Source organism: Moschus berezovskii, chromosome 25 (assembly GCF_049115385.1).
Source record: "Moschus berezovskii isolate FMDL1 chromosome 25, NW_MosBer_1.0, whole genome shotgun sequence".
NCBI lineage: Eukaryota > Metazoa > Chordata > Mammalia > Artiodactyla > Moschidae > Moschus > Moschus berezovskii.
In genome coordinates, this window is record NC_142484.1 from 21,848,013 (window position 1) to 21,859,513 (window position 11,501).

Here is an 11,501-nt window from a genome sequence, read left to right on the forward strand (position 1 = left end):
TTTCTTCTCAGCAGGATCTAAGTTTAAAAAAAAAACAACAGAGAAAATGAGTATATATCTGTGTGTGAGAGAGAGAGAGAGAGGAAGAGAGAGAGGTTTATGCATGTGTGTATGTTTGTGTGTGTGAGAGAGAGAGAGGCAGAGAGTAATTCTAGAGATCATTCTTTATCTTTCAGCAGAGGACATACATAATGCAGGGAATTCTCCAGTATCTCCTGCTACTCTAGGACAAGCAGTGAATCTCATTGAATTAGAATAGAAGTTATAAACATCAAGAACTTTACAATTAAGAAATTTCATAAAGTTTAAGAGAAACAACAATTTATGGATTTTTAAAGTCAGTCAACAGAAACATTTCTAGTATTATTTCTGAGTATTCTTCCTTTCTCCAAGTTTCTATGTTTATATATTAATTTCATTCTTGTTGAATGGCATAGTATTTTTATCTCATTTATAATTGGTAATAGTTGTATATGCTATATATAATTAATACAGAGAGGATTCACAAGTCTGTGGAAAGTAGTTATATTAGTTGGGGCTGTCTTCTTTAGTAACATCTCAACTGAAAATATCTGAAATGTGATGACCAGTATCATTTCACTTGAGATCTGATGCTTTAATGTCCCAGCTTCCTTCTCCCTGGACTTTTGATTCCAGAGAGCAGAAATGCAACTGCTTGACAGACATCATGCTTATACCTCGAAAGGTTTTTCCACCCCAGGAACCATTCTTCTTATTCTAATTTGGATAATTTTAGGGGTGAGAGTATAATGGCCTAAATACAAGTCACATACTTCACCACTGTGACTAGGGCATCAGTGTACCAAGATTGATCAGTGACATTTGGATTTCATGATTTAAATGGTGGAGGTGAGAAAATGATTCTATTCTCTAAATCATAAAATGCCTTTGAACACAAACACTAGGTGTTTGGTATGCCAAGCTTTTTAAAATATAGTCATACATTTTGCATGTGCTAGCAATAGAATTCAAAGATGGGAGAGATGCGGATTAGTAAAGTACATGCAAAATAAAATAGGTGATTTAGATGGCTGGATGGCATCACCGACTCTGTGTACATGAGTTTGAGTGAACTCCGGGAGTTGGTGATGGACAGGGAGGCCTGGCGTGCTGTGATTCATGGGGTCGCAAAGAGTTGGACAGGACTGAGCGACTGAACTGAACTGAACTGAACTGAATGTCAGTTAAATACTAGTCAACAGTGTGATGTCTCTTTTAAAGACCAATGTATCTTTAGTCAAGATTTGCAAAGGAAATGAGTAGGTTCTAGAAAATAGAAATTCATATTCTTAACACTCAAGTAATATTTGGCTATTGTGTTCAGTTTGAAGTAAAATACTGTGTGTGATGTAAGTAAAGCTGCACAGTTTCATAAATGTCATCTAGAAATCAGTTATTTTAAGATGGCTAAAACAACCAAGGATATTTTTTTCTAGCAAGGCAAAAATTCATGTAGCACAGGAAATTTTTCTCAATGTTGATCACGTGTCAGTGGGAGGTACTGAACTTATTGTATACATTCAAAAGATTGGGTAAAATTAACTGCTTCAAACCATGGGAAGAAATATTTGGTTTCACAGCAAAGACAAACATCCCTATCACCAGACACACCTGAGCGGACAGTCATAAAATTTGGAGCACAGACTGAATAATCATGTACATAGCACATATTCTTTAAGGACATATGTAATGGTAGTTGGATTAGATGTATTTCTATTATCTTCATTCTAAAGAATCCTGATTATGGTAGACAGTAGAGGATTGAGGCCTCAGCTCGACCCACTCTTCCTGTGTGATCTTGTGATAATATGTCTACCTTCCAACTCTCTGAAAAACAGAAACACTAAAATCTACCTTCTGTGTAAATTCACAATACTGATTCCTATGAGATGTTTGGGCTTCCCTGGTGGCTCAGAGGTTAAAGCGTCTGCCTCCAATGCGGGAGACCCGGGTTTGATCCCTGGGTTGGGAAGATCCCCTGGAGAAGGAAATGGTAACCCACTCCAGTATTCTTGCCTGGAGAATTCCATGGACGGAGATGCCTGGTAGGCTACAGTCCATGGGGTCGCAAAGAGTCGGACACGACTGAGCGACGGAACGGATGAGATGTTTAGCACAGTCTCATACCCTTGGAAAGACCCTAATACAGTCATTGTTATTTTAATTTTATTCTATTGAGTTGCTTTTGTTTTAGTGTCATTTTCATTCCTTAGATGATGGCTTTGTTTTCCTTAAGACATTTTCTTGTTCCTCCTTTCTACCTAAATATATTAAATGATACTGAAATTTGAAATTTTTATTCAATATTAACTCCTAAATATCAAAATTTTCCAAGTTCTCCAAATAAAGTTTGAATAAATTTCTGTCATTCAATGATTTGTATCACCTAACAACAAAATCTTTTATTTTTATGTCCCACCAGGTATTACATGATTTAACTGTTACACAAAACAGCGTTTGATAGAATCTCTTTTATGACTCATTATATCTCTTTATCTTCTCTCACACATTCCCAGTGTATCTGATGAAATCTATTCAATAGTTAGGGTCCTTAAGTTAAAGCCTTCAATAATGAAAACCTCAGTTAATAAGACCATTGTGTGTGCTGAGGCTACCTTTCTCATGTTTACATTTAGTACGTGCTTAATTCTGCATCAATTATTATGAGGTACTCATCGGCTTTTCTTCTGTACTAGACTAAACTCAATACAGTGTTTAGCACAATGCCTTATATAAAAGAATCAATAAATATGATTTTTAAATAAAATTATTGAAAGGATTGTAGTAATAAGTTAGCATAGACTCCAACACAAGTGAACGAAACTCTCACACTGCCTGAGTGGAGGTGAGTAAACAAAGAAATACTGGCCATAACTTTCTCCAGCAGGGACAGAGAGATGATAAGGTAACCTTTCCTCCTCAGGGAGTGTGAATATTAGAGTGAGGACAGATAAAAACAGAAAAATAGCTGCTTGCATCTATTAGTGCACTGTGAGGGAGCGAGAACAGAAGATCTAACTTTTTAAAGTCCAGGACTGGGATTCAAGTACATCCCTCTTGCTTCCCAGCACACCAGTGCTGTGTCTTCTCCTTTATTTCTCTGAAGGGAAAAATGGTTCTGGTGATGCAGGTGGATAGTTCTGAGTACTAACCTTGCAGGACTTCTTGGTGTAGCGTCATAACCTAGAAGATACTGTCATAATAATTTTGAGTCACTGGTCCTGACTTCTGTTGAAGTCAATGGCCCTCTGCAAAGGCTGGTTGATATGAATGGTGATTTATACTGTGAATGTTGATGCTAAGAGTCAGATGAGGAACAGATAATGGTAATGATCTCCCAGTAGGATCATACCCTACAAGTATCAACTCCTGGGATAAGTTACAATTAGCAATTCCCTTTTCTCCCATTGACTCTCAAGTGTTTAATAGTGTCATATCATTGTAATTTATCATTTTTTGTTAGATTATAGGTTGGAAGCAAGGTTGTAATAGATCTTATTAGAACTCTGGTGAATTTCATGTCAAGCTATATAAAAATTCAAAATTTTAGGAAATATTTAAGACCTGCATTAAAGGAACATTCTAAAGTGATTTCACATAAGAGATAAACAAAAAATTGAAAAAAATCTTTGTGAGCAATAGTTGAATGATTTTTTTCTCATTGACCTGTATTTAACTATATTTAGATACCATAATGTATTTATAAAACAGTAGTACTTGAAATATTTTAACATGCAGGCTGCAGGAAGGTTTCAACTGGTTACTGTCATTACCCCATGAAAAGTTCCTAACAAGTAGAATAAGTTAATGACTTTATCTAACTCTATAAATAAAAGAAATATTGAGGAATAATATAGAGATCTGTCACTTAATGTGAAAAAAATTTGCTTAAAATATAGAATAATTTTAAAAAATCATGTTCTGGTTCAAGGTGGCAATCTAGGAAAATCCACAACTCTCACTGCAACAGTATAACTCATATTTTTTTATCTTTAAACTAAATTTATTGACCTATAATTTACATAAATAAAATTCTACATACTTAGAATTTGCTCATTGTCAATATAGGTGAAGATTTTTTCAGGTCTAGGTATGGGAAACCACGGTATTTTAGACTGGAGTGTTCAAGATCCAGGTACCACTGTATCTCCAGATTTGCTGTGTTGCCCCATCAGATAACAAATATACATATTATTTTTAAATTCATGTATGTTGTATTCTTGATAACCAAGAGTTTTGCTTCAAGGATTTTGGGGTTTTGACTGTATTTAATGACTTAAGAAATCAGATGTTTACAAGTTATCTTACTTGCACTCGAGTTTGAAGTTACTCAAGTTCATGCTTCTAAATTTTTGTATAGAAATAATTTAGGATGTCATCAATTTTATTGCAGATTTTTAAAGAACTCTTCAAACATAAATTTAATTGATTTTAACTTTTAAAAGTCATATGTAGCTAATTAGAGAAAGTAATGAAAAAACACAGTGTGAAATAAATATGGCTTCCCATAAAAATTTTTTTAAAGAAAATAAGAAAATTATCAAGGTGTTTCCAGTGACAGGAACTATCTTACGTCCTGCATATATGGCAATGAAATACATGCATGAGGATAATCTTCATGAGCACTGCAGCGCAGTACATTTTGGACAATAAGCAGGCAAGTACACACCCAAAACAATAAATGGCATAGTAGGAGGCATACTGGTTTGAGCAATATTACAAAGCATGAAGGAGATCTTAACTCAGATTGTAAGCTCTGGTAAGGATTTTGAAGTAAGAGAAGCATATAGCCATACAATATAAGCAAAGACTAGATGGGGGAGCCTGGTGGGCTGCCGTCTATGGGGTCACACAGAGTCGGACACGACTGAAGTGACTTAGCAGCAGCAGCAGATCTAAAATATCATGTTCATGTTATGTGTCTGATCACAAAAATATTCTTCTGTCAAGTATTTTCATCAGGAAAACATTGGCATCTTTATTCCTGAGGCTGTTGATAGGGGATTCAGCATGGGCAAAACAATAGTATAAAACACAGAGGACATTTTCCCTTGGTCCATGAATCTCACAGGTGATGGCTTAAGGCACATGAATGCTGCATATCCATAGAAAACAGTAACATCTGAGATGTGGGAGTGGCATGTACTCAAGTCTTTGGATTTGCCCTCCATGGGATGAATGTGGATGCTACTGGAAATGATGTAGATATAGGAGCTGAAGATGATCAGGATGGAGACAAAGATGTTAAGTGCACTAAAACATAGAATCAGTAATTCACTGAGATAGGTGCTAGCGTAGGAGAGCTTGAGGAGGAGCAGAAGATCATAGCAACAATGGTTCCGTGCAGTTCAATTCTGTTCAGTTGCTCAGTCATGTCCAACTCTTTGTGACCCCATGGATGGCAGCATGCCTGTTTTCCCTGTCCATCACCAACTCCAGCAGCTTACTCAAACTCATGTCCATCGACTCGGTGATGTCATTTAAAAATCTCATACCCAGGCTTCCCCTTCTCTTCCTGACCTCAAACTTTCCCAGGATCAGGGTCTTTTCCAATGAGTGACCTCTCGCATCAGGTGGCCAAAGTATTGGAGTTTCACCTTCAGCATCAGTCATTCCAATGAATACGCAGGACTGATCTCCTTTAGAATGGACTGGTTGGATCTCCTTGCAGTCCAAGGGACTCTCAAGAGTCTTCTCCAACACCACAATTCAAAAGCATCAATTCTTTGGCCCTCAGCTTTCTTTATAGTCCAACACTCACATCCATACATGACTATGGCAAAACCATAGCTTTGACTAGACAGACATTTGTTGGCAAAGTAATGTCTCTGCTTTTTAATATGCTGTCTAGGTTGGTCACAGCTTTTCTTCCATAGAGAAACAGACATTAAATTTCATGGTTGAGCCCCCAAAAGTAAAGTCTGTCACTGCTTCCACTGTTTCCCCGTCTATTTCCCATGAAGTGATAGGACCAGAGGCCATGATCTTAGTTTTCTGAATATTGAACTTTAAGTCAACCTTTTCACTCTCCTCTTTCACTTTTATCAAAAGGCTCTTTATTTCTTCTTCACTTTCTGCCATAAGGATGCTGTCTTCTGCAGCAAAAGAGACACAGGTATATAGAACAGTCTTTGGGACTCTGTGGGGGAACATGAGGGTGGGATGATTTGGGAGAATGGCATTGAAACATGTATATTATCATATGTGAAACAAATCACCAGTCCAGGCTCGACGCATGATACAGGATGCTCAGAGCTGGTGCACTGGGATGAACCAGAGGGATGGGATGGGGAGGGAGTTGGGAGGGGGGTTCAAGATGGGGAACACATGTACACCCGGGGCAGATTCATGTCAATGTATGGCAAAATCAACCAATATAATATTGTAAAGTAATTAGCCTCCAATAAAAAAAAATAATCAAAAAGGATGATGTCTTCTGAATATCTGAGGTTATTGATATTTCCCCCAGCAAACTTGATTCCAACTTGTGCTTCATCAAGCCCAGCGTTTCTCATGATGTACTCTGCATATAAGTTAAATAAGCAGTCTGACAATATACAGCCTTGATGTACTCCTTTTCCTATTTGGAACCAGTCTGTTGTTCCATGTCCAGTTCTAACTGTTGCTTCCTGACCTGCATACAGGTGTCTCAAGAGGCAGGCCAGGTGGTCTGGTATTCCCATATCTTTAAGAATTTTCCAGTTTGTTGTGATCCACACATTCAAAGCCTTTGGCATAGTCAATAAAGCAGAAATAGATGTTTTCCTGGAACTCCCTTGCTTTATCAAAAATCCAACAGATGTTTATCAATTTGATCTTTGGTTCCTCTGGCTTTTCTAAATCCAAATTGAACATCGGAAGTTCACAGTTCACATACTGTTGAAGCCTGGCTTGGAGAATTTTGAGCATTACTTTACTAGCGTGTTCAGTTCAGTTCAGTTCAGTTCAGTCGCTCAGTTGTGTCTGACTCTTTGTGACCCCATGAACTGCAGCATGCCAGGCCTCCCTGTCCATCACCAACTCCTGGAGTTCACTCAAACTCATGGCCATCGAGTCGATGATGCCATCCAGCCATCTCATTCTCTGTCATCCCCTTCTCCTCCTGCCCCCAATCCCTCCCAGCATCAGAGATTTTCCAGTGAGTCAACTCATCTCATGAGCTGGCCAAAGTATTGGCGTTTCACCCATGTTTTATTTAGGAGCCTAAGCCCTAGTAGTTCAAGAATTTTCCACCAGAAGTTTTAGTATTTGTCCTCTGTTAATGCATTTGTGCTTGTTGGGAAAAGCATGGGACTAGGAATCTTACCTATGACAGGAGTTGTGATTGTAACCATCTCCCCTCCTTTATACCACTGGCTTCCCAGGTGGCTCTAGGGATAATGCATCCCCCTGCCAATGCAGGAGATGGAGATATGGGTTTAGGAAGATCCTCTGAAGTAGGAAATGGCATTCCACTACACTATTCTCGCCTGGAAAATTCCATCAGCAGAGGAGCCTGGTGGGCTACAGTCCATGGGGCTGCAAAGAGTTGGACACAACTGAGCAAATAGAACTGATGAAAATTAAGTCAAATGATAAACATGAGTGCTCTTTGGGGTGTGCAAGGTCATGCAGATGTCTACACGGGTGTGGGAGGATGCTTGAGGACTTGTGAGGACGTGCAAGGATGTGGGAGGGCGTGCGCAAGGGTGTGCAAGGGTGTATGAGTGAAATGGCTTGAAAGAGTGTGAGTGTGCATGAGGAAAAAAAATGAGTGCTCTTTGAAAATGATTATCTGATATTGAATTAATGTTTAATGAAATACAAGGAGGTAAAGTTATATTATGGGGTTCCCTGGTGGCTCAGCAGTAAAGAATCCACTTGCAAATGCAGGAGTCATGCATCTTCCACTGCATCGGGATGATCCTTTGGGAAGATCCTTGGAGAAGGAAATAGAAACCCACTCCAGTATTCCTACCTGGGAAATCCCATAGACAGAAAAGCCTGGCAGGCTACAATCCATGGGGTTGCAAAGAGTTGGATAGAATTTAGTGAGTAAAAAGCAACAAAGTTATATTATATATTTGTCCAATATTTGGATACTATAAGTAAACACTGCAACTTGTTATGTCAGGTGAATAGATAGCACACTATTTAAACGACATTGATATGGCAATAATGAATAGGATGGTTTGAATTAGGAAAAGACAGAAGACAACTTAGCATTTAGAATAATATGAGTATTTGTAATTGTAAGATGTTTAAGACCCACAATCAAAAAAGCAATAGTATGAGGGAAAAGAAGATATGTTTTAAAGAGAACATAACATGAAATGGCAACTCTATAAATTACGGCACAAAAAGGCATTAACATATGTCAAGGCTGTATATCATCACCCTGCTTATTTAACTTATGTGCAGAGTACATAATGCAAAATGCTAGGCTGGATGAATCACAAGCTGGAATCAAGATTGCCAGAAGAAATATCAATAATCTAAGAAACGCAGATGACACCAACTTTATGGCAGAAAGTGAAGAGGAACTAAAGAGCCTCTTGATGAAAGTAAAGCTGGCTTAAAACTCAACGTTCAAAACACTAAGACCATGGCATCTGGTCCCATCACTTCATGGCAAATAGATAGGGAAATAATGGAAACAGACTGATTTTATTTTCCTGGGCTCAGAAATCACTGCAGATGGTGACTGCCACCACGAAATTAAAAGATACTTGCTCCTTGGAACAAAAGCTATGACCAACCTAGAAAGCATATTAAAAAGTAGAGATATTACTTTTCCAACATTGTCAAAGCTATGTTTTTTCCATTAGTCATGTGTGGATGTGAGAGTTGGAGTATAAAGGAAGCTGAGCGCTGAAGAATTTATGCTTTTGAAATGTGATGTTGGAGAAAATCTTGAGAGTCCCTTGGCCTGCAAGGGATAAAATCAGTCAACCCTAAAGGAAATCAATGTGGATATTCATTGGAAGGAATGATGCTGAAGCTGAAGCACCAATGCTTTGGACACCTGATGCTGGGTAAGATTGAAGGCAGGAGGAGAAGGAGACAACAGAGGATGAGATGGTTGGATGTCATCACCGGCTCAATGGACATGAGTTTGAGGAAGCTCCAGGAGTTGGTGATGGACAGTGAAGCCTGGTGTGCTGCAGTCCATAGGGATGCAAAGAGTCAGACACACCGAGGAACTGAACTGAACATGAATAAACTCAATAAAGTATGGAACAGAAGAGCTTTAACAACATGAAAGTGACATAGCTCAGCAGGATTTCTATCTTTTATGAACAGCTGCTTGATAAATAGTTATAGCGTTATTGGTATAAAGATAAGACAATGTTGTTTGGGCTGCTTTATGCATATTTACATTTCATTTATGATTTGAATCTCTTTAATTACTGTCTACTGTGAAACTCCGCAATAAATCTCCATCTTTGCAATTTTTGCTTTGACCAACACAGTTTGAAAGATTTTGATTATTTTCATTATCTCAAAGGAAATAAAAGTGAAAATAACATAGAATACATCTAGAGAAAAGAAACACAGTCTTATAGGAAAGTGATGATGCTTGACATATAGAAGGGAATTCTCAGGGAGGCATTGGACCTACTCACAATCTTCTTGTGCAAAAGTATCACTTATGTTTTCTCTATCATTTATTATGTCTGGGATCATGGCAATTACACAAATGAAATAACCTTTCATTTCTTCTTTTCAAAGGAAAATAATACTAATATTTGTCCTGAAGGAATATAGTAAACAAAGCTATCCATTTAAAGTATTTGGCATACTGCTTTATATTTCATAAATCTTGATAATATACATTACTGTGATTTTCACCATAATCATCATAAGCATTGTTGTTCTTCCTAGATATACTATTATTAAAAATAAAAGTAAGCTCCTTTTTTAAAACTATTTTTAAAAAAGTAAGCTCCTTTAATATTCAAGATTTTTTTAAAATTCTATTGCATTTTTCCTTATATAATCATTTTAATGTATGTTCAAAGAAGTAGTCAGGAGGGGAATTTTGGAGGTGAGTTACATAGAGAAGTATCAATAAATTTCCAAAAATTTGAACAATAAATCTAACACACTGCATATCTCAGCAAACCAAATGACTTCTATGACATCATGCTACTGATTCTATTCATATACATTTTCCTCTTTCCAGAATTTTCTTCAGGACAAATTTGACATCCTCATTTCACAGACTGTAAATCAGAGGATTTAGCATGTGAACAATGCAGGTATAAAACACAGAGGACACTTTTCCTTGATCCACGGAGCTCACAGATGATGGCTGCAGGTACATGAATGCTGCAGATCCAAAGAAAACAGCAACAGCTGAGATGTGAGAGCTGCAGGTGCTGAAGGCTTTGGACCTGCCCTCAGTGGAATTGACTTGGAGGATTCTGGAGAGGATGAAAATGTAGGATGTAAGGATGGTTGAGGCAGGAGTCAGGATGTTAAATGCACTCAAGAATAGAACCAATAATTCATTGATGAAGATGCTGGAACAGGATAGCTCCAAGAGTGGAAAGAGATCACAGAAATAATGGTTAATCACCTTGTTCTTGCAGAAAAAGAGTCTCAACATAAATCCTATATGGGATTTATGGCCAATGATGTATTTTGGCCAATGATGGCCAAAATATAAACTCCCACTGTGAGGCAGAGGCAGATGTGGTAAGACATGATAACGTTGTAAAGCAAGGGGTTGCAGATGGCAACATAGCGGTCATATGCCATTGCAGCCAGCATGTGACACTCTGCAATAACAAAAGTGCTGAAGAAGTAGAGTTGAATCATGCATTCAGAGTAAGAAATGATGTTCTGTTTTGTCATAAGTTCACCAGGATTTTGAAGGTAATGACAGTGGACTGACAGAAGTCAATTAAGGACAAATTGCTGAGGAAATAGTACATGGCGGTGTGCAGGTGAGAACTGAGCCCTATCAATGTAATCATGTCCAGGTTTACCACCACCATGACCACATAGATTCCTAAGAAGAGGAGGAAAAGTGAAAGCTGGAGTTGTGGCTTTTCTGTGACCTCAGAGAGGATAAACTCAGTCACTGCAGAGTGACTTCCAGGGTCCATTGTCCTGTCCGAGGTTCTAAGTATATAGAGTAGATGAGTGTACATTTGTGTTCCTCTGTGTGTGTATGTACATGTTTATGAGGAAGCGTAATTCTCGGGAGATCATTAATTTGTCTCTCATCAGAAGAAGTTCATAATGTGGGAATCTCTTGAAAAACATTGATTCTGGTTGTACCAGAATAGAAATTACAGACTTCAAGAAAATTATAGTTAAGATATCAAATAACATTTTAAAAGAAGATACCAATTCTGGATTTTTAAAGTCATTCATAGCAAATATTACTACTCTTATTTCTGAGGACTTTTTCTTTTCCTTTCATACCCTCTGTGCCTATATTAATATAATGCATGTCAAATGACCACTATTTTCATTTCACTCAGAATAAA

At 37.7% G+C, this 11,501-nt stretch overlaps 1 pseudogene; it reads right to left on the minus strand.

The window, feature by feature from the left end:
• Positions 1 to 4,947: 4,947 nt before the first annotated feature.
• On the minus strand, positions 4,948 to 11,114 carry LOC129548523 (olfactory receptor 8G3-like; annotated as a pseudogene).
• Positions 11,115 to 11,501: the final 387 nt, after the last annotated feature.